Source organism: Chiloscyllium punctatum, chromosome 40, assembly GCF_047496795.1.
Source record: "Chiloscyllium punctatum isolate Juve2018m chromosome 40, sChiPun1.3, whole genome shotgun sequence".
Taxonomy (NCBI): Eukaryota; Metazoa; Chordata; class Chondrichthyes; order Orectolobiformes; family Hemiscylliidae; genus Chiloscyllium; species Chiloscyllium punctatum.
Window position 1 is genome coordinate 855,381 of NC_092778.1, and position 23,952 is coordinate 879,332.

The following is a 23,952-nucleotide window of genomic DNA, read 5'->3' on the forward strand; positions in this document are numbered from 1 at the left end:
TATAATGATGTGCTGAGACTTGAGACTTATCAGTTTAGAAAAAGCATCTACCAAGAATTTAAGAGGATGAGCTGGGGGACAATAAACATTTTAAATACCATATTCTTCCCCATTTATCAAGGCTTTAAGAATTACAAACCTCCCATATGTGTCTTTAACACATTCCAACAATTTAAATGAGAGATTTTTCCTAACCAATATAGCCACTCCCCTACTTCTAGTATTAAATGATGAAAAATAAACTCGGTCAAAGCCATTCTGCTGTAATTTCAGATGCTCCTTGTCATCCAAATGTGTCTCCTGTAACAAAGCAATATCCACCTTCTCTTTTCTAAGACTCAAGAGTACCTTCTTCCTCTTAATTGGTGAGTGACTTCCCTTGATATTCCAGGTACACCATTTAATCAAATCATTAGCCATAATCTTCTGCAATTACATTTAAATTCCAGAGAGGAGAAACCCGAACCACAAATTGCTGCGCCTTAGTGTCGCATGGTCTACCAAATAAGGAAACTACATAAACTAAAACCACTACATTTAACAAACATACAAAATTATTAAAAATAAAAAACAACAAAAACCAGAAAACAAACCAACATATAAAGCGTCAATAGCACTGAGTAGGGGAACTCACCCCCTGCCGGGAGGGGGCAACTACCCGTCCCAAACTGCCCATAAATCGGCATCTAACCATCTCAACCACCTTCACTTCTCCCAGCTAGAGCCGCATCGCCAAGCACAAGCTAAAAATGCCCCCATGGAATATCAATATGAATAAAAAATTCTTTTATAAAAAAAAGGGGGAATAAATACCCCACCCATCCTTTGGTATGTCCTAACTTAGAAATTTAAAATGTACATCTTAACAACCGCCAGACATAGTTTGAACCAAATTATTATCAATAGAGGAAAAAAAAGGGTGAAAAACAAAGCTCCAACCGGATTTCCTCCATTTCTTTTACAGAATGATAAATGCATACCCAAGCAACAATATTTATACATACTACAATTGTTTAAATTAGGTTAGTTTGTCCACAAAGTCTCTTGCCTTCTCTGATGTGTCAAAGAGATGCATGGATCCATCTGAGATGATCCGAAGCACTGCCGGATATCTCAGGGAGTACTGAATCCCAAGGTCCTTCAGTCTTCTCTTGACACCATCATACGATTTTCGTTTCTGGATCACCGCTGCTGAAAAGTCCTGAAAAAACATGATCTTAGACCCCTCATAAATTAGGGCCTATGGATCCTTCCCCTGGAGTCTGGAAGCCTCCATGATTCTCTCCTTATCCTGGTAATGATGGAACTGCTTCAGGAAAGGACAAGGGCGTTGACCCAGACCCGACCACCGCGCTGCGATCTGGTGAGCCCTCTCTATCTTCAATCCTCTCATGCCAGCCTCCAAGTCAAAGAATTTCAGAAGCCAATCTTCAACAAATTCTGCAGGCCGCTCACCTTCCTTACCCTCAGGCAGACCGATGATCTGAATGTTTTTTCTCCTGTCCCTGTTTCAAGATCATCCACTTGGTCACGCAGATTACAAACCTGCGTCTTCAGGGCTTGGATCTCATCCTTGAATGAACTGGCATCAGCTTCTACCACTGTGACCCTGTGCTCCACCTCATCCATCCTCTTTTCCAGGTCTCCCAGCTGCTGCTCATGCTTCTGCAGCATGAGAGAGACTGGAGCCAGCTTCTCTTCAATCTGTTTCCCCAGCATCTCATGAGATTTCGAGAGCTGGCTCACTAGGTCCTGGAGAGTAATCGCCTCCGAGGCTACTGCAGGCTGAGCTGCACACCCGGCCTCGGATGCTCCTCCTCCCTTTTTAGGCATTTCTGGACAGCTGAAAATACAGGTAAGTCAATTTTAAAATGTTTCTTGGGGCTCCACAATCTTTCCAATGCCGCAAGAAATCCTGATGACCTGGGTTTGGCGGGTTAAAGGACCATCCTGTTTCTGCTGCGATGCAAAGCTCTGCAATGTGATCTTCTCAGATCGCCGCCATCTTAGATCCCCCATATCCGCCCCACCATGCTAAGGACCTGGGCTCTATAGTCCATTGTGTAGTCACCAGGGCTGACCCACACTGCTACCAGCTGCAAACATCCCAAGAAGGGATGACTATCCTTTACTATCCAACTTTCATGGTGCCATACTCTAGCACCATGAAAGTCGGGATATCCTTGATTTAGTCCACCCTGATATATGGACCGAAACACCTCCCAATGTTGGACTCACGAATTGCGAACCCATTCAGGTTGCCTTAAAACCAAATGTTATTCTACCATCCATCCGCCAATACCCACTGAAACAACAAGTGATACCGAGCCTTACTGCTCTAATCGATTACTTTTTCCATCAAGACATTCTGGTCCCTTGTCAATCACCCTGTAACACTCCAATTATGGCTGTCCCAAAGCCTGACAAGCCAGACCAATATAGACTGGTTCAAAATCTAAGAGCTATCAATGCCATTGTCCAGCCTCTTCATGCCCTGGTCGCAAACCCAGCCCATATTCTGGCCTCGGTACCATTAGATGCTAAATTTTTGCTGTTGTTGACTCCCAACATGCTTTTTTTCTTTTTCTCCCTTCATGGGAACAGTCATTACCTATTCGCCTTTACTTTCAATGGACATCAGCTGACGTGGACTCGACTACCTCAAGGCTTCATACACTCTCCAACTCTTTTCCCTCAGGCCTTACAAAAACACACTGAAGTATCTAACCCTTGCAGGTGGGTCTATACTGATCCAATATGTAGATGACCTCCTTGTCACCAGTGTGGATGAAGAATCCAACCACTTTGATGTTGTCCTCCTCCACCCCAACTATCTGAAACGCTGGGGAGAGGTTCACTGGTAATCAGACTCCACCATTAATTCATTATTCAAAAAAGTGTTAATATCCAATTGAATCACCTAGATTACTAATTTGCTTTACTTCTACTGTTATCTAGGACGGAAAATGAGACTCCCATGAGGTTTCATCAATAAACACAAAAACTCATTTATTATGTACAAGCTTGGTTTTTCATATAGTGGTCAAACAAGTTATTATCTATAATATGCATACATAAACCATATCCTTTTTAAACCCACACATTCACACACTGTTAGGATAAGACCTGACATACAGTTCTACAAAGTTATTATAGATAGAAAAAAAAGGAAAGACAAAGATCTTATATATCAAAAAGCCAAACATGAGAGGAATTAGACAACCTTCTAACAATTCTTTTCAGTAACAAAATAACCTTGCTGTTGGCCTCAGGGAAATAGAAGATCCTCAGTTTAAGTAGCTGATCAATTAGACCCAGGTTTTTTATTGACCTAGATGTTCAGTATTCAGAGTCTTTGAGTGTTGCCTTTTACTCATAGAAGGGGAAGGAGAGTCTGGGAGGGAGACATCACTATGCCCTTGCAAACCTCTCAACATTTATAAAGATTTTCTTTTCCAGGCGAGAAGGAGAGGTACCTGACTTTGTTGCAAGCATAACAGTTCCACTTCTGAACTTTGAGTTCCAAATGGTCCCGTGGTAAACTCTGTCCCACCAGACGTTGTCCAAAACTTCCCTTTTCCCATGTTCAGTCCAAACAATATGTGGTTCTGACAATACTGTACCACCACAGACAGTGTATATCACATTGCAAACTCACATAATATATCTCTATACTGTACCCTACAGGCGACACATATCACACTAACCACACCAGTACAATGTACACCCAACACTCTACGCCCCCACACAGTACCCCTGCATTGCTGGTTGAATAAAAGTAACCACGAAGCTGTCAATTGTTAAATGTACATGCTTCACAAATGTGCTTGAAGTAAGGATTCCTACTGATCTTACTTGGTTTGGGCTGCATGTGAACTTCTATCTGACACTAATATGATTGATTCTTAACTGTGCTCTAAAGTGGCTAACTTTTAATCTAAGTATTCTATCAAAGTACTCCAATCATGAACATGAATTCAGGGTAATTCAAGGTGGAAAACAGAAAAAATTGTGGCTGTAAGAGCTGATCCTTTTTTGAGGTATTTTCAGTGTTGGAGCCGATTCCCTCAAATTCTAGGAGTAATGATTACTGTTATATTAGTTATTACATTGTTTTGGAACTTTCGGAAAAAAAGATTAAGCCAACAGCTTTTTTCAAAGGAGGAAGAGAGACAAGGCAGTGACCTATGGGAAGTGAATCAAATGGAGAAATAAACTTGCACTGCAGTCTGACCCAGCAGTGAATCTGCACAGCTGGGCCTCTGCTGTTTGATTTCAGGTATCTCTGGACATTGGAGTTTGTCTAAGAAAAATAAACAAACAGTGAAATTCACAGCTGACCTTGAAACCTGTGTAGAGGAACTCAAAGCAGGGAGGCTAAGGATTAATTTTAAAGTATACAACTACAACATTTAAAAGGCATCTGAATAGATGTATGATTAGGAAAGGTATGGAGGGATACCAGCCAAATACTGGCAAATGGGACTATATTTATTTAGGATATCTGGTCAGCATGGTGGAGTTGGTCCGAAGGGTCTATTATTGTGCTGTACATCTCTATGACTCTATGTGAACTGCAGGAGTGCATAAAGGCTATTGTCAGACCAAACAAAGGTAGGAAATAAATAGTGGTCTTGCTAATGCATGCTCATATCTGAGAATGATAAATTATCAGTGATACACAAAGGAAAAATATTAATCATTTTCATGCAATATTGTCAAAGCAGCTACTTACAACTGAACATGACCAATATTACAGACATGGAGGCAATCACTGACCCACATTCCCTAAACCTCAATCTAAATAGGTAAGTCAAGAGAATTGCTTGCATTGGGGACTTAAAAAGCTTTAAATATTGTTAGATACACAGAGCTTTTACAGTGAATTTCAGTCTTGATCTGAATTGACTGCCATTGCTTGTTAGAATAACATCAGGGGCTGTGCTAATCATACATTCTTTAACTCTGCAGAGTTGCCCCTAAGGCTTCCCGCATTTATATACAGGCAATAAAATTCCAGCCTCCATCAAAAGGCTTTCAATTATTTCAAATTCACTTCCTAATATGCTGACAATTCCCTTGCACTGATGCATGCAAAGTGAAAGGTCTTCATAGAACTCTATGGGGAGTCATAGGAATGTGGATGGAATTACACACCTTCCACAAAAGAAGCGATGTAGGCATGTGTTTTTACGTGCTCATATTTGTGTGCCTATGTGCATCTGGAGTGTGTATGTACATCTCATTGTACTCTTTTGTGTCTTATATATAGATAGATAGATGTCATAATTTATGCATATATTTCAGTCTCGTATATAAATGTCTATCTGAACCTGTGTGTCATTGTATTTGTTTCTCCTTGTATATCTCTTTGTTTGTCCTTATGTGTTTGTTTCTGAATCTCTGTGTATATTTCTCTGTTTACTCATGTTTGTGTCTGTATACCGGTGTATGTGTCTGTCTGTAGGTGTACAAGGCATTAAGAGATCAAAGAGAAGAGGTTGGGTGGAATTAAACCCTAATAAGAATATCAGAATACTAAAATTAACATATAGAAGACTTTATAGTGCAGTGATTGTGTCCCTAATTCTGAGCCAGGAGGTCCAGGTTCAAATTCCACCTGCACCAGAGATGGAGAGTAATATCTCTGAACAGGTTGATTGGAAAATATCTATTAATATAATAAGATTTGGAGGCCTGTTCTTCTCATTTATACCACATTATAATATCTAGAAGTATAATACTAGTACTGCTGTGCAAATGTATGTTTGTGTACATCTGTGAATATGTACATCTATTTTGCCTTATGTGGAAGCTTGTACCTGGGTGTATATATCTATTTAATATGTGAAAATGTATGTGCATTTTCATATGCCTGACTCCATATATTTATCTACGTTTGTGTAATTTGTATATGTGTACATTGTAGGCATATGAATATCTACACTTTATAATGTGCATACATATTTAGATAAAATGTATATGAATTGTTTGTGAAACTCCGGTTACCCTCCTGTGAATTTCCTCTCTACTTGTTTCAGGCTCTTGTTAATTGTTATGAACACTGCAGTGCCATAGGTTTTAAATAGTGAATCCACTAGGTGGGGCGGAGATCCAATTGCATTTCTCAGTCAGATTAGGATGGTGATTTGACCACTCACAGCGCTTCTCCAACAAAACCTACCGAAAAGTCACTTGGTGTTCTTAGACAGAGGAAAAACACTCTTTAATAGAGCCCTGCTCCTGCCCAAGCAATATTTGATACAGGGAAGTGACATATGGTCAAAGGATATAAATCATACGAACAATCTTGATATAAATAAAAATGATTGCAAGCATCTAATCAATTTGTGTGTGGGAGGCAGCATCAAAATTTCCAACTACACGCAATATTTGAAAGGTAAGTTCTGAAAGACTCAGTGGCAGATCTTTTAAAAATCAGAGATCATATGAACAATGGAAAAAATATTGTTTGAAACCTCCAGACAAAAACCAGTTCCTACATCTGACTCCATGATATTTTTAATATACACAGAACTGTTTGAAGCAGGATTTGAAGCTAGGAGGTTTTTCTGACTTATTTGTTCAGCAGCCAGGCATTTGTAGGAATTCTAAATTAAACCATAGGCATCATATTGTAGGAAGCTACCTTCAAAGAGTCATATTGCACTAAAAACATTAACTCTGTTTTTTCTCTCCACAGGTGTTGCCAGATCTGCTGAGTTTATCCAGTATTTTCTGTTTTCATTGTTATAAAAATCTTCAATCTTTTTATTAACTGGATTTCTAATGTATTCCTAAAATCAAATTTCATTCAGAACCCTTTGAGAAGGAGGAACTTTTAAAAATATATCATTCTCATATGTGTTAAAATGCTGGTAGGGTATGCTTGTTTCCACATCTGTGGTTATTCTGAGAAGGTGGTACTGAATTACTTGCTAGGGTACAAAAAAGTCAAACACAATGGCTTGAGTTTGTTAATAGGTACACTTACCTGCAAACCATCTGAAATATGTTAGTCAGCTATATTACAAAAAAACCTCTAAAAAGTAAAATTTCCACTGGGGTGACAGGATTGTAAGTTGGATACTCTGTGGTCAAGTTTGAGGCAGGTGAAAACCTGCTGGCTGGGCCTGGATCTGACTGTGGCCTGTTTACAAGCATTGAAATCAGGCCCGGTGGTTTCAGACTGTTGGTGTCCCACACCAATGTGTGTTGACTCTTAATGCCATCTGGAGTGGATTCAGAATGACCTAAATCTGGACAAATAAGGAAGTGACAGGGTGATAACATATTGATCAATGTACCAGAAATCCACACCTTATGAAACAGGGACATTTGATTCCAACTGACTACATACTCTGACAATTAACTGTCTTTTGCAACCTGTTGACAAAATGTGAGCTGTGCCATTGGATAATTGGTGGCGGGAGCCCCTGCAGACTCACTGCTGTGATACTGGCTGCTCTGCTTATAGCAAAACCAGATGGCAGCAATCAGTCTGTCACAGGTCAGCAGCTTGACAGAGAATCAAGCTGTGAGTCACAGTACACTGTAATTACACATTTCTTTCTGGCAATGACTCTATACTTCACATGCAGGTGATGAGTTCATACAGACAACAAGCACCTGGAAATTTCTGTGATTTATAAACTCACCACACTTGAAGGGGACCTCACTTCCCTGGCCACCTCAAGGCTTTGACAGCTCAAACATATTTAATTAACTGATCAACTTTAGTTGTTTAGATCATGTTTTAAATGTTATGTTCCCACCAGGGCTATGTACCCATGTAGGAGTGACAACATACACCACAGGCAGACTCCATCAGGAAGGGAATCCAAACTTCCAGGGATCATCCAACTCCATTCTACTAACACCACAGTCTCAGTACAAAGCTTTAGCCTATAACGTTTTCATGGTTACACACCAAGCTTAGTTTAAGAATATCCACACTCAGTTATAACATGCTCCATGTTACAACCTGTACTCAGTGTAAAGTGAGCTTTATGCTGCATCTAACCAATGCCACACTTCCCCAGAAGTGTTTGAGAGGACAGCATAATTGTATCTAACTTGTGCTAAATTTGACTTGATGTTTAGGCACTGTTTTTGTTTCTAACATCTCAGAAAATCCATTGGTATCCTGAGAGGGGGAATATAAAGTAACAATATATAAGGAGAATACAAAGAATGGAATACTTGATGCCACAAGATTTATGGTCTACATCCCAAAAGTCGTTTGGCTGATTGACATTCTCCGATTAAATGCTTATTTTTAGTATTTAATTACACTGATCAATAATGGATAACAGATGTCCTCTCCAATTTACTGCAGCGTGTGGTGTGCAGCTAGGGAGTTCAGTGCTAGGCAACCACTGCAATTGCAGACAGGCTTAGAAAAAGGGAAGTAGAATATAAAGGTGACCCACTGGGAACAGTGGAATATAGAAAAGATACACTGGGAACAACTGAATATAGAAGCAACATACGAGGAACAGTGTGATATAGAGAAGATTCAGTTGGATATAGTGGATATTACAGGATAACTGCAGGATATCCATGGTGAAGGGCACAGACAATGGAATATAAGCATAAAGACTAGGAACTGTGGGATACAGAAGGAATACACTGAGGATAGTGGGATATAGAGAATACATACTGGGGTCCTGTGAAATATAGAAGATAATCATTTTGCATCATGAAACATGGATTTGCACTTTGATACAATGGGGTGTATTAAGATTGCAGTGCCAAGCACCAAGATTAGCATCTTTTTTTATGAGCTCTGGTAGTAATTGTGAGCACAGCATTCAAAAGTTAGCAGTATGACAGGTAAGACCAAACCTGTGTAGATTGACGTATAGATGGCTGCATTTTGTCTTCTGTAGGGCAGGCACTAACTAGGTGCAGAATTGAAGCACCCTGCATCCTAATCCATGGGTCATAATTAGTAACTGAATTAACTAATAACTTGTAAGCGAATTCCACATTAAGGCACAGGTACTGTCTATTGGGTGCGCTAACGGAATGATTGAACTTTCTCCTGAGATTTCACACATATCTTCAAATGTAACTAACAACAGAAAATTACCCAAATAATGAAGGTGCGGGAAGCAAGAGATGTTTCCTTACAATGCAACAGTGACTAAACTTCAAAACTGCTCCATTGACCATAAAGTGCTTTGGGATGTTATGAGATTGTGATAAGCATTACAGAAATGCAAGTCTTTTTCTTTTATGATGCACTTATGGAGACTCAAAGATAATGAAAAACTCCAGACTGACCTAAGAAATTGTTGTATGATTAAGTATATTATTTTATTTGTACTTTTGTTTCTTTGATCAGTGATGCCATGAGGTGCTTATTATAATAATTTTAGGTTTATTTGGCAATATTCTAGCAATTCAAAGTTACTTTTACCTGTTTAAGATAAAGGTATAAACAGCTGACAGATCCCATAGGGCAGGGCTAGTGCATCATGGAGCAATAGTGTGCTGATCAGGCTGAAAGATCAAATTATCTGAAATGTTATTTGTGTATGTCTGTCCTACACCATCCGTAGCAAATTAAGTAATTATGAGGGTTAATATCATTAAATGCACAATTGTAGTAATAGATTGGTGCTTGTTTGGAAATTGAATATTAATACTAAAAATTGTTATTTCTTTTCCATGTGGGAAAAAATAACTATAATGCTGCGAGATCTAATTATATATGGCTTTAAATTAATCAATCCTGCTTAATGCGTTGCTGTGGTGATTAAGAAGGCCTTTGTGTACAACAGTTCTGACTTCTGTTCAAACAGATTTTCACAGGAGCTGGGAATCGGAACATTGAGTGCCTGTGATCAACTCAACGCCAAAGAGAAAGTGAGAGAGAGTACATCTGTAACAAAGTTTGGGAATTAATTCCTTCAATAATTAACAGTTCATGGACATCATAGACTCTGTCCCATGTGCTGCTCCCTCAATCTAACTTATGTGATGTGTGGCTGATATTGTACAGGCAGATTTCAACCTTAACTATTTCCTGGTTGCTGAATTGTTGCTAGTTCTTTTATGTGTTGGTGTACCAGCACATGAGATCACTGAGTGGTTTGAAATTTTTCCAATTCTCTCTTCATCTCTCCTCAGTTGACTGCCTGTGATAGTGTAGCCCTTCTCCAATTTCAACTCGAGGGAAATGGACATGCAACACATCACAGACTCACTTTTGCTTATCTTCTTCAGTCAGAGACCAGCACTAGAGGGCACCAAGGGACAAGCTGCCTACTTGCTAGGATGATACAGTCTGTGACACAGATAGAATTAGAGGGTTGGGTGATCACAGAACCAAAAGCATTATAAGCACTTTTAAGCAGTGGAGATCTTTGATTTCCAGCTAATAAACACATGGAGTATGATTGTACTCAGGCTGGGACTGACTTCCGATGAAGATGCTGCCAATCATGCAGGATCCTGAGTATGCTGTACTAGTTGTGAATTAGTTCAACTTCTTATTGAAGGCAATTATACACTTTATGCACAGAGAAATGACAGCTTGGAGCAATTTAAATGTGGCTAGTCAGTTAAAAATGGCAGAGGTGCAAAAGGGCTGCTTTGGATTGTTGGGTTTCTGTTAAAGTTCTGTTTGTGAACCTGAAATTTTACTAGACAATCAATAGATTTTTTAAAAAATCATTCCAAGACATCACTGGCAAGACTTGCAATTACTGCCTATTTGCTACTTCCCTTGAGAAGCTGCCATCTTGAAAGCCTTTAGTCGATGTGGTGTGTGTTATTAAGAAGGGAAGTTCAAATTTTGACCTAGTGACAGAGAAGGAATGGTGATATAGTTTCAAGTCAGGACATTGTGTAGCTTGGAGGGTAATGTGGATCTGGTGGCATTCCCATGCACCTGTTCCCTTGTTTTTGGGACCTAATGAGAGCAGGGCTTCCCAAACATTTTCCTAACATGACCCAATTTTAATGCCTCAGACTTCATGTAACCCCAGTGAGAACTCAGGAGATATGATTGCAGATTGATGGAAGAAAGTATGGCAGGAAAATCTTCAGTAGTTGAGCTGGGGCAGAGTACAAGAATTCAATGATGAAAGAGTTGGCAAGGTTTCTCCAAAACAAAAGCCTTGTCACAGGCTTCTTTGTAGCAGCAATTCAGCCTCAGAAAGCAGTTTATCAAGCCAAATCCACCAATAGAAAACCCAGAGAATATAAAGGGACCTAAAAGTTGTCAGAAAGTAGCCTGAGCTCCACATTCACAAAATTTCATCTCACTATCCCACTCAAGTTCATTTCCCACAGTTTTGGGAAGTACTGTTTTAGAGGTTATGGTTTGGGAGATAATGTTACAATTTTTTCAATTATTAAAAGCAAACATAATTTAATCTGTGAAATTGTATTTAAAAAATTACAAAGAAGCAATCAATGTACTTATTCATTTAAACTCTGAGAACTGAAAGTTGCTGCACCAGTGTGCTGCAAAAAGTGTGGAAAGCTGAACAAATGCTTAATGTTCATCTAGCAAACAGTTCAAACCCTGCCCCTATTTCCCCACTCTGCCCAACATCATCTGCACTGCATGATCACCACTCCCAAACCCTCTCCTTGGCCCTTGACCCCACTTACCAAATCCTGACTATATAACCCAACGCCTACTTTTCAATCTCCTGACCCTTCTTTCTGGTCTCTGACCCACTTCCCAAAAACATCTCCCTCGATTCCCACTACTGACTTCCTCTACTTCATAAGCTGAACATTGAACTTATCCTACTACTCTGTAATGTTCCAAAATAACATCATGAAGTTATGGCCAATGGGATTCTGCTTAGTGTAATTCACTTTATGGACCAGAAGAGATATCAATACTATTCGTCTCAATAACTTGTTGTTCCGCATTTTCTGTGTAAATTGTCTATTAAAATTATGAGTGATTATTTTATATTCATACTTGTAATCTCCCACAAGTGAAACATTTTATCTACATCAATTTACCAAACCCTTTAGTAATTTCAGAGGTCTCTATCAGGTCAGCTCTTAGCATTCTATTGTTGAGAGAAAATAACTCCAACCTGTTCAGTATTTCAGTGAAATGTTATGCCTATGTATATTTCCATAGATGTTTCTATACCTACTGAGTGTTTCCAGCATTTTCTGTTATTATTTGTAGATTATAAACAGCTCCTGTATTCTTGCTTTATATATTTCTATCCATGTGTCCGCCCTCTGGATTTATTTCTGTGTATATCCCTCCACACTGCCCAGAGGGCAGTTAAGATTCAACCATATTGCTGTGCTGGAGTCACATAGAGGCCAGACCAGGTAAGAACAGGAATTACCTTCTCTAAAAGGCATTAGTGAACCAGATGGATTTTCCAAACAATTGGCAACATTTTAATGCATCTAACCCATCACTAAACTCTTAATTCCAGGTTTTTATTGAATTCAACATACACCATCTACCATAGCAATATTCAAACTCAAATTCCCAGAATAGGTCTCCGAATTAGAAGTCTAGTGATAACACCATTAGGTGATCGCCTCCCCTATTTAATGATTCTGACAAATTGATAATGGCGACTACTGAACAGACAGCAGGCATCTACGTAACAATTTTAATATAAATAAAATATCTCAAGAGACTTCATAATGAGTGTATCAAAGAAAAAAATTGACAATGAATTATATTAAGACATACACGTGACTAAAAACCTGGTTAAAAATGCAAGTTTTCAGGAGCGTGAAGGAAGGTGGAAAGGAAGACATTCCAACATTTAGGGCCTTGGCAGCTGAAGCTATGGCTGAGCAATTTAAATTGAAACTGGGGGAAACAAAATTAGAGTGCAAAATTATTGTAAGATTGTAAGACAGTATTTAGAGGAAGGAAGGTTTGAGGCCAAGGGAGAAACTCTAAGAAAGATAGAAATTTTACATAGGAGGCATTACATTGCTGAACTTTGGATGGTCAAAAACCATTCAGTTGTATGGGGTGATTTGGGAATTTGTGATTATTTATTCTTGGCAATGCAATGCATAGAAGACTAAAGGAGGATTTAATAGAACTATCAAAGATTAAGAAGGGTTGATAAGAGTCTTTAGGCAGAAATTGTTCCACCAATTGGAGGCACAATAACCAAAGGTCAGAAAGTTAACATTATTTTCAATAAAACTAGGAGAGATGAGAATACTTTTTTTTGCATGTGGCAAGTTTTATCATCTGGAATGCATTGTCTGAAATTTTGATGGAAGCAGATTTAATCATAACTTACAGAAGTCAACTGGATAAATACAGAACAACCTCGATTATCTGAATGAGCTGGGCAGGCGGAGTATTTTATTTGGATGACTGAGAGTTCAGATAACTGATAGCATTTTTGTGGGACCTTGGGATCTTTTTTGGATGATCTGAAATTCGGATAACTGATGTTTAGATAATCAAGGTTGCTCTGTACTACTAAAGGAAATTATCAGGGCTATGAAGAAAGAGCAGGCGAATGGGGCAAATTGGACAGGTCTTTCAAGCAGCCAGTATAGATATGATGAATTATTTTCTATGCTATAATATTCCAAAGATGTCTAGCTGTTCTATTATTAACAGTTCACTGTCCGGTTGTAGGTAATACCTCAAATTGAAGACGTGAATGATGGAAATGGTTTCACGCACTATTGAGGCCATGTTACCATTCGTCTATGTCCGTGTTCTGATTTATATAATCCTTAGCCTGCGAGACAATCATTGTCTGTTCTCACAGATAGATGCAAAAGATCCCAAGGTATTACTTGAAGGATAATTGATATGTTCTCCTTAGAGACTTGTCTAATAGTATTCTTTCAACCGACATTACCAAAACAAATTATTTTGTCCTTCTAAATTTTAGATTACTTTTAGATTTTATTGTCACATGTACTCAAGTACAGAAAAGTGTATAATGTCACCATATAGCCACCATAATGCCATCTTAGGTACCAAGGTACCAAGATACAGAAAAAAACTTAGGTACAAAGTAAAAGATACGAGAGTTAAAATGTTCAGTGTTACATCATAGAATAGTAGAAAAATAAACGAATAAGTAACAGTTTACACTAAAGACTTTCATAGTTTAGGCTAGGCAAGTGAAGGAGTAAGTTAAAAGTCAACAGATGAGTCCTCCACTTGTCTTGCTTAGCTGTCTGATCTTGATGCTACTGCTGCAGATATGTTGTTGCTGCTGAAACTGCCGCCTGTCCAATCTCCACCCGGTGCCTTGGGAACATGCCTGGGCACGTCAAGCCGAGACACTGCCATGAACTGCTGAGAGACCAGCCAACATGCTGCAGAAAAGACCAGGCCGGGACCCGCCGCGAGCCGCCAGGAGAACAGGTGGGTCTCTCCCACAGACCAAAGGGGCAAGAAAAGAAAAAACAAGAGATGGAAACAGAAGAAGTAGAGGAGCTGCCGTTGGAGCATCCTACTCCTCCCCCATCTGAACCGGAATGCCAATGTTAGTGTGATTTGTCATGCTTCCTATTTGCAGCAGTCACTATACCTCAGGACACTCATAGAGTTTTATATGTAAAGAAATAATTCTAAGGTTCTATATAAATGCAACTTAATCCATTTTTTCTCATTTGCAGAAAATATGCTGCTTATCCAGGGGAGTTGGACAAAAGAGGGATGGACTCCGAAACAAGTGGTGTGGAGTAGCTGGGGCTGTAAATGAGAGCAAGACCATACTACTGCACACATGCAGCTGTGACAGACTCAAAAGGGAATCCTTTGAAGGAAGCGTTAGAATACTTGCAATGTGGGAGAAATAATTCCGATAACTGTGAAACCTCTCATTATATAACAATTAATTAATCTGTAAAGGCAGCGGAACAGTGCTAGTGCTGTGTTCGTTATGAGGCGCAGGTTCATTCTGAATGCGGAGAATGTGTATAGTGCGTTTTGTGAGGTTCATTCAGTACGGCAATGGGCCCCTGCTTGTCGAGGAGAGTACATGGTCGCACAACTGCAGTTTTCCGACATCAAGGGAGGTAAAGACGCTGTCTGGCACTCCAGTCTTTAATCAGACTCTTATCTCGGGCTCTCCTAAAATACCGCAAAGATATCTGCAGTCTACAAATGATGGTGTACACTTAACGCACCATATGATCATGGGTCGGGCCACAGCTATTGGTGCTGTGTGTGTGGATGCGGCAAATGCAAATTTATCTGCAGCGAATTTCTGAAAGCATGGCGTCAAAAAGAGAGAGGGTTCATTGGGCGGGAGAGGATTTGTGCAGCATCCAGTTCCCTCATATTGCACAAAGACCTTAGAGCCGGCTACACCTTGAGGACACACTATGAATGGTTTATTAGCTCACGGTTTAGTTAGTGTTCGTGAAGGAGCTAAGAAGCCTCTCGACCAGTTTTTGTCACCTTTAAACCATAGAATGGTTATCGCACAGAAGGCGGCGATTCCGCCCGTCGCGTCCATGCCAACTTTGTAAAAACCATTCAGGAAGATGCACTTCCCTTCGTTTTCCCCAGAACTCTGCAATTTTTATTAAAAGGCACAATTCAATCTGCCCCAACACACTGCAGGTAATGGATTCCAGATCCTAACCAAGCTACAAAATAATTTTCTCAAGTGGTTGAGGCAGGTACAATAGCAACATTAAAAAAAAACGTTTGGATAGGTACGTAGATGGAAAGGGTTTAGAGGGGTGGACCAAATGCAGGCAATTGGAACTAGCTGAGTGGGCACCATGGTCAGCATGGACCAGTTTGGGCCGAACATCCTGTTTCCATGCTGTATTACTCTATGACTCTCTGTTGCTTCTTTTGCCAATCACCTTAAAATTGTTGTGCTCTGGTTCTGGACTCTTAACATTTCCTCTGTCCAGACCTCATCTAGTTTTAAACACCCCTATTATTAAATCTCTCAAACTTATCTATTTAAGGAGAACAGCCCTAGCATGTCCAATCTATCCATAGAACAGAAGTCCCTAATCCGTGGAACCATTTTCTTAAATCTTTTCTGCAATGACTTAACATCTCCATCACATCCCTCTTAGATTGTGGCGTTCAGAATTGAACATCATATTTCTTCTGAGACTACATATCAGTGTTTATAAAAGGTTCACCATAACATACATACTTTAACACTTAATGCATCCTTTTATAATTGAGCTAATCCTAATCATTCTCAACCTGCCGTGCCAAGTTCAAAGATCTGTCCACATTCACCCTCATGTACTCCCTTCAGAACTGAAGCATTCAATTTAATCCGCTGCCTGTCCACAAATTCCTCCAACCATACACATCATCTTGAAGTTTACCAACATCCTCCTCACAGTTCACAATACTTCCAAGTTTTATGTCATCTACAAATTCTGCTTTTTTCTTAATTTTTGTGTGTTTTCAATGTCCATGTTGAAATGAACACGTGAACATTGTGTCTTTTAAGACATTTTATAGGTTTCTAAATTTGTTGAGTCTGTCATGTTATTTTCATGCTTGATTTGTTTTTGGCAGTTCTGCCTTAGCCTCTGTGTCCACGTCGCTCTCTGCCTCTCCCTAAGGGCAACTGCTTGATCTGATACTCTTCACGTTTTCAGTGCAATTCTGTTGGTGGTTAGAAGGGAGATACAGAATTACAAGTATGGAGCTGTCCTACATCTTTTTAGCCAGTCTATTGGTTATGAATTGCAGACATCTTCTCCTCTGATCTATCCTTCCGAACTCTAATGAAGCCTCTCCATATCCCTGACTGCCTCTCCTAATTTACTCTGAACCATATGAATTAGGATAGCATTGTCGATAGACACAGTGCCACTTGGCAGCAGCACCTATTAGTACAGTGTACAATAGTATTTTACACCATTTGGTCAAAAAGATATTGATTGCAGAAGAAGAGATGACCACTGTGGTATTTTCCCAGATAATCACTTGTGGTATTTACCACTGCTACCCATATGTAGGGCTGTTTGTGGTAATTTGCTGTCACCAATTTGCTTTGTTTTGCGTTGAGCATGTGATTCATAGTGGAAGATACATTACCACAGAATATCTACAGAAGAGGCACCGTTCATTTTTATTGCATTAAAGCAATGAACACAACTATGTTTGGTCAGGCATAATTACTAGGACCTTAGGGAGCTGGTACAGATACATCTGCTTTCTGCTTTCTCCAAAAGCTACAATAGAACTTCTTGTCTCTACTTACGGACGATGAGACATCAATAGAATTATTGGAACTACTGTAACATGTACATTAACCCCATTATTTTATACAACATTTCATCCAAGCGTTTTCCCTATTACGTTAAACTATTATGAAATCATATATTACATTTACTTCACAAGTGCAGATGATTTAGGTATTTCACACTTTTCTAGGAACACACTCTTCAAACTTGGGAAAATTGTACATTTTTCACTTGATGATCGTTAACCATGGTTCTGATCTCTGTATTATTTCTCTGCTGGAGGATCTTTTATTTCTTGGATATCTTGTGACTATCCATCATGGAAAACAGCTGCTCTGTTGAAACAGATACTTTCTTTACTATAGTATGCTGGATTTCCTTACCAGGCAATATCTTTCCTACTGCTATGGATGTTCACTTTTTTGCAGTATCTTGGGTGTTTAGACCAGGCAGTTTCTCCGTCTTGACTGTGTCATGGATCTGTGAAAGTTGCTTTGGCTCCCATTAAGTAAAATGCAGCTTATCCTCTTTAACTGAAGGATGGATACACTTAGTCATCCGTGGTGGTGTTTGACTAGTGAGACAAACCTTTTCACAAATACAATCATGTCACTGAAAATTTGCTACTCACTCAGCACCATCTCTCTCACTGACTATTTTCTTTGAGAAGACAAACGATTGAGCATTTCCACCAATCTAGTGAAATCTGTGACTTCCTCTATCTTGACAATGTTAAAATTGTTCAGAAAAGATTTGGAAGGATGTTACCAGGGTTGGAGAGTTTGAGCTATAGGGAGAGGCTGAAAAGGCTGGGGCTGTTTTCCCTAGCGCAATGGAGGCTGAGGGGGTGACCTTATAGAGGTTTATAAAATGTTAAATAGCTCCCTTGTACAAACATAAGCAACCTTACTTGATTCTTTCTTCTCTTTGGCAGCCCAATTAAGTCTTTAACTATTTGCCTCTTGATTGAATGGTCAATAATGGTTTGTTCATTGGACAGCTATTCCATCTGTGCCATATAGTCTTATGTGTGAAGACCATAACTACTACTTCTTCAGCCATGGTAACTGGTCTGATGGAAAAGTAAAACTTGCACTTGCATCAAGCACAAAATTAATAGCATGTCTATTAAGGTACACAAGTTCTAACTTATGTGGGTCATCTGGTTTAATTAATTCCCCTATGCATGCTTTGGATATATTTTCCTATATAAGTATCTCATCTAATCTGATTTTCTAATAGTGGCAAGTACTCTCCTTTGCAGACTTATTTGTATGTGTTTGCATTGGTATTTACACTGTTCTGAAAATGTCCTCTTCTTCACATCTTCTTTAAGTGGCCTACTCACTTGTTGATATAATACTCATTAGTGATGACTGGATATTTCTGTGCATGGTAGCCATTGTTATCTGGCAGTGCTGACACTGTTATAAGCACCAGCTATCTGGCTTGTTCTCTGTATAGGCTCTCATATGTATTTTTAGACTGTCCATGCCTTATAGAGTTAATAGATACTGTTTTTCTCTTGAGGTAGTATTCTTTTCCACTCAGAACTGTCTATGAATCTTTTAGTACAATTCTAATGTGTGTCTTTAAAGTTAAACCTTCTTTGGTTGAATGAAATCTGATAAATCTTCTACTAAATCTTTCAATATTTGTATTTGTTCCTGTATCAAAGTAATTAGCAAGAGTCTTCAGGACAGCTTTAAAAAAAAGTGTCTGAATTTTCTTTTAATAACATCATTTGCAATTGAATGTTAACTTGCCCACCCTCAGTTTTAGAGTCTAGTTTTGAAGCAATGTTGTATCTTAAGAACTGTCACCTCCACAAAGTCCAACCTTGGGTTCTGAATGGTTCTTCACTGATTTAGAATCTCTGAGGAAGTATTATTTTTTTTCTCTTTATTCTAAATGTGCTGATTAATTTTATTGTCATAAAGGTATTATAGGTCTGTAACATTTCAATATTGCCTTAAATCTGCTATTCATTAAGCTGTTTCACCAGTTAAATGACTGTAGAACTTGCTACACTCTATACTGTAGTAATGTTACTTAATTTGCCAGTAATTTTAACTCTGTATTTCTGAGAGGCTATGGCCCAGTGGAATTATCATTAGACTATTAATCCAGAAATTCAGGTAGTATTTTGAGAACTCAGGTTTGTTCCTGTACAGCAGATGGTGGAATTTCAATTCAATAAATATTTGGAATTAAGAATCTATTGATGACCATTGTCAGGAAAATCCCGTCTGGTTCATTATTGCCCTTCATGGAAGGAAATATGCCATCCTCACTTGGCTTGTCCAAGATGTGACTCCAGATACATAGCAGTATGTGGTTACTCTCATCTGTTCTCTGGAATGGCCTATCAAGGCACTCAGTTGTATCAATCACCATGAAATCTCTAAAATAAAGAAATGAAATTGACAGGTCACCAAGCATCAATCTAAGCACTGGAAACTACAATGCCAAAACATCCTTGTTGACCTTGCAAAGTCCTCCATACTAAACATATGGGGGCTAGTACCAAAGTTGGGAGAGCTGTCTCACAGAATAGTCAAGCAGTAGCCTGACACTCATACTCATGGAATCGTACCTTATGGATAGGATGTCACAAACATCACCATCAATATTCTTGGGTATGTCCTGCCTCACAACTGGACAAGCTCAGTAGTGGTGGCGATATAACAGTATACAATTGGGATTGTGGCTCCCTGGAAGTTGTCAATATTTGTTCAGGACACCATGAAGTCTCATGGCAAAGATAGGAAAGGAAACCTTCTACTGATTACCAGGTACTGTTCCTCCTCAACTGATGGCTCTGTGTTCCTCCAGCTGAGCAACACTTGGAGGATGCACCAAGGGTGGCAAGGGTACAAAATGTACTCTGGGTGGGGAGTTTCAATATGCACCACCAAGAGTGGTTCAGCAACAGCACTATTGATCGAACTGGTTGGGTCCTAAAGAACACTGCTGCTGCACTGGGTGATGAGGGAACCAACAAAAGGGAAAAACATACTTGACCTCACCCATCTGCCTGCTGCAGATGCATCTGTTCATGACATTATTGATAAGAGTGAACAGTTCACAGTCTTTGTGGAGATGAAATCCTGACTTCGTACTGGTAACACCTTGCATCATGTGGTGTGGCACTATCACTGTGCTAAACGGGATAGACTTTGAACAGCAGAGCGCTTTAGGGAACATCTCCAAGACACCCGCACCAATCAACCAAACCGCCCAGTGGCCCAACATTTCAACTCACCCTTCAACTCTGCTGAGGACATGGAGGTCCTGGGCCTCCTTCACCGCCGCTCCCTCACCACCAGACGCCTGGAGGAACGCCTCATCTTCCGCCTCGGAACACTTCAACCCCAGGGCATCAATGTGGACTTCAACAGCTTCCTCATTTCCCCTTCCCCCACCTCATCCTAGTTTCAAACTTCCAGCTCAGTTACTGTCTCCTTGACTTGTCCGACCTGCCTATCTTCTTTTCCACCTATCCACTCCACCCTCTCCTCCTTGACCTATCACCTTCAGCTCCTCCCCCACTCACCCATTGTACTCTATGCTACTCTCTCCCCACCCCCCACCCTCCTCTAGCTTATCTCTCCATGCTTCAGGCTCACTGCCTTTATTCCTGATGAAGGGCTTTTGCCCGAAATGTTGATTTCGCTGCTCGTTGGATGCTGCCTGAACTGCTGTGCTCTTCCAGCACCACTAATCCAGTATTTGAACAGATCTAGCAACTCAAGACTGGAGTTCCATGAGGTGCTGTGGGCACCACAAATAACCCACCCTTATTGATGTGAGAACCCTACACATCAGTGCAAACGAAAAGGCTGAAGCATTTCCAACCAGCTTCAGCTGGTAGGTATAGGGAATGCTGGATGACTAAAAAAATTGAGAGTTTGGTTAAGAAAAAGAAGGAAGCATATGTCAGGTATAGACAGGATAGATCAAGTGAATCCTTAGAAGAGTATGAAGAAAGTAGGAGTATACTTAAGAGGGAAATCAGGAGGGCAAAACAGGGACATGAGATAGCTTTGGCAAATAGAATTAAGGAGAATCAAAGGTTTTTTACAAATATATTAAGGACAAAAGGGTTACTAGGGAGAGAATAGGGCCCCTCAAAGATCAGCAAGGCGGCCTTTGTGTGGAGCCACAGAAAATGGGGGAGATACTAAATGAATATTTTGCATCAGTATTTACTGTGGAAAAGGATATGGAAGAGAAAGACTGTAGGGAAGTAGATGGTGACATCTTGCAAAATGTCCAAATTACAGAGAAGGAAGTGCTGGATGTCTTGAAACGCATAAAGGTGGATAAATCCCCAGGACCTGATCAGGCGTACCCGAGAACTCTGTGGGAAGCTAGAGAAGTAATGGGCCTCTTGCTGAGATATTTGTATCATCGATAGTCACAGGTGAGGTGCCGGAAAACTGGAGGTTGGCAAACGTGGTGCCACTGTTTCAGAAGGGCAGTAAAGACAAGCCAGGGAACTATAGACCGGTGAGCCTGACCTCGGTGGTGGGCAAGTTGTTAGAGGGAGTCCTGAGGGACAGGATGTACATGTATTCGGAAAGGCAAGGACTGATTTGGGATAGTCAACATGGCTTTGTGCGTGGGAAATCATGTCTCACAAACTTGATTGAGTTTTTTGAAGAAGTAACAAAGAGGATTGATGAGGGCAGAGTGGTAGATGTGATCTATATGGACTTTAGCAAGGCATACGACAAGGTTCCCCATGGGAGACTGATCAGCAAGGTTAGATCTCATGGAATACAGGGAGAACTGGCCATTTGGATACAGAACTGGCTCAAAGGTAGAAGACAGAGGGTGGTGGTGGAGTGTTGTTTTTCAGACTGGAGGCCTGTGACCAATGGAGTGCCACAAGGATCGGTGCTGGGCCCTCTACTTTTTGTCACTTACATAAATGCTTTGGATGCGAGCAGATGACACCAAAATTGGAGGTGTAGTGGACAGTGAAGAGGGTTACCTCAGATTACAACAGGATCTGGACCAGATGGGCCAATGGGCTGAGAAGTGGCAGATGGAGTTTAATTCAGATAAATGCAAGGTGCTGCATTTTTGGAAAGCAAATCTTAGCAGGACTTATACACTTAATGGTAAGGTACTAGGGAGTGTTGCTGAACAAAGAGACCTTGGAGTGCAGGTTCATAGCTCCTTGAAAGTGGAGTCGCAGGTAGATAGGATAGTGAAGAAGGCATTTGGTATGCTTTCCTTTATTGGTCAGAGTATTCATGCTGCGGCTGTACAGGACATTGGTTAGGCCATTGTTGGAATATTTCATGCAATTATGGTCTACTTCCTATTGGAACGATGTTGTGAAACTTGAAAGGGTTCAGAAAAGGTTTACAAGGATGTTGCCAGGGTTGGAGGATCTGAGCTACAGGGAGAGGCTGAACAGACTGGGGCTGTTTTCCCTGGAGCATCAGAGGCTGAGGGGTGACCTTATAGAGGTTTACAAAATTATGAGGGGCATGGATAGGATAAATAGACAAAGTCTTTTCCCTGGGGTCGAGGAGTCCAGAACTAGAGGGCATAGGTTTAGGGTGAGAGGGGAAAGATATAAAAGAGATCTAAGGGGCAACTTTTTCACGCAGAGGGTGGTATGTGTATGGAATGGGCTGCCAGAGGATGTGGTGGAGGCTGGTACAATTGCAACATTTAAGAGGCATTTGGATGGGTATATGAATAGAAAGGGTTTGGAGGCATATGGGCCGGGTTTTGGCAGGTGGGACTAGAATTGGGTTGGGATATCTGGTCGGCATGGACAGGTTGGACCGAAGGGTTTGTTTCCATGCTGTACATCTCTATAACTCTAAGTGCAGAATGGATGATCCATCTCGGCCTACTCCAGACACCCCCAGCATTACAGATATGAATCTTAAGCCAATTTGATTCACTCTATGTGATATTAAGAAATGGTTGGAGACACTGGATACAGCAGAGGCTGTGCACCCTAACAACATTCTGACAATACCATTTAAGACTTATGCTCCAGAGCTTGCCAATTACCTAGTCATAGAGATGTATAGCATGGAAACAGACTCTTCAGTCCAACGCGTCCATGCCGACCAGATATCCCAACCCAATCTAGTCCCACCTGCCAGCACCCAGCCCTCCAAACTCTTCCTATTCATATACCCATTCAAATGCCTTTTAAATGTTGCAATTGTACCAGCACCACTTCCTCTGGCAGCTTATTCCATACACGTACCACCCTCTGTGTGAAAACTTTGTCCCTTAGGTCTCTTTTATATCAACTGTTCCAGTACAACTACAGTACTGGCATCTACCTAACAATACAGAAAATTGCCCACATATGTCCTGTGCATAAAAAACAGGATAAATCCAACTTAGGTATTAGTCTGCTCTCGATCATTAGCCATGTGATTAAAGGTATCATCACAATACTATCAAGCAGCTCCTGCTCAACAATATCCTGCTCACTGACACCCAGTTTGGATTCTGCCAGGGATACTCAGCTCCTGACCTCATTAAAGCCTTAGTTCAAACATGGGCAAAAGAGCTGAATTCCAGAGGTGTGGCGATACTGAAGCCTTTAATATCAAGGCCACATTTGATAGAGTATAGCATTAAGGAGCCCCAGCAAAATTGGAGTCAATGGGAATCAAGGGGCAAAATCTCCAATGGTTGGAGTCATATCTAGTCCGACCTGCCTGCTCCTGGCCCGTATTCCTTCAAACTTTCCTATTCATGTACTTATCCAAATGTCTTTTAAATGTTCTAATT

The 23,952-nt window shown here is 40.3% G+C and overlaps 1 long non-coding RNA gene across 6 annotated transcripts in view; it reads left to right on the plus strand.

Annotated features, from left to right (window-relative positions):
- Positions 1-23,952, plus strand: part of LOC140464273 (uncharacterized) — a 105,265-nt gene that overhangs the window by 47,461 nt on the left and 33,852 nt on the right. For 2 of the 6 annotated variants that reach the window (XR_011954900.1, XR_011954898.1), the window contains 2 exons: positions 9,810-14,480; positions 14,614-19,389. The exons of 3 other annotated variants lie outside the window; for them this stretch is intronic. This is a non-coding gene — a long non-coding RNA (uncharacterized lncRNA). Of the gene's footprint in view, positions 1-1,869; positions 14,481-14,613; positions 19,390-23,952 lie in introns of those variants that run through there. One more of the 6 variants, XR_011954897.1, reaches the window with a different exon arrangement.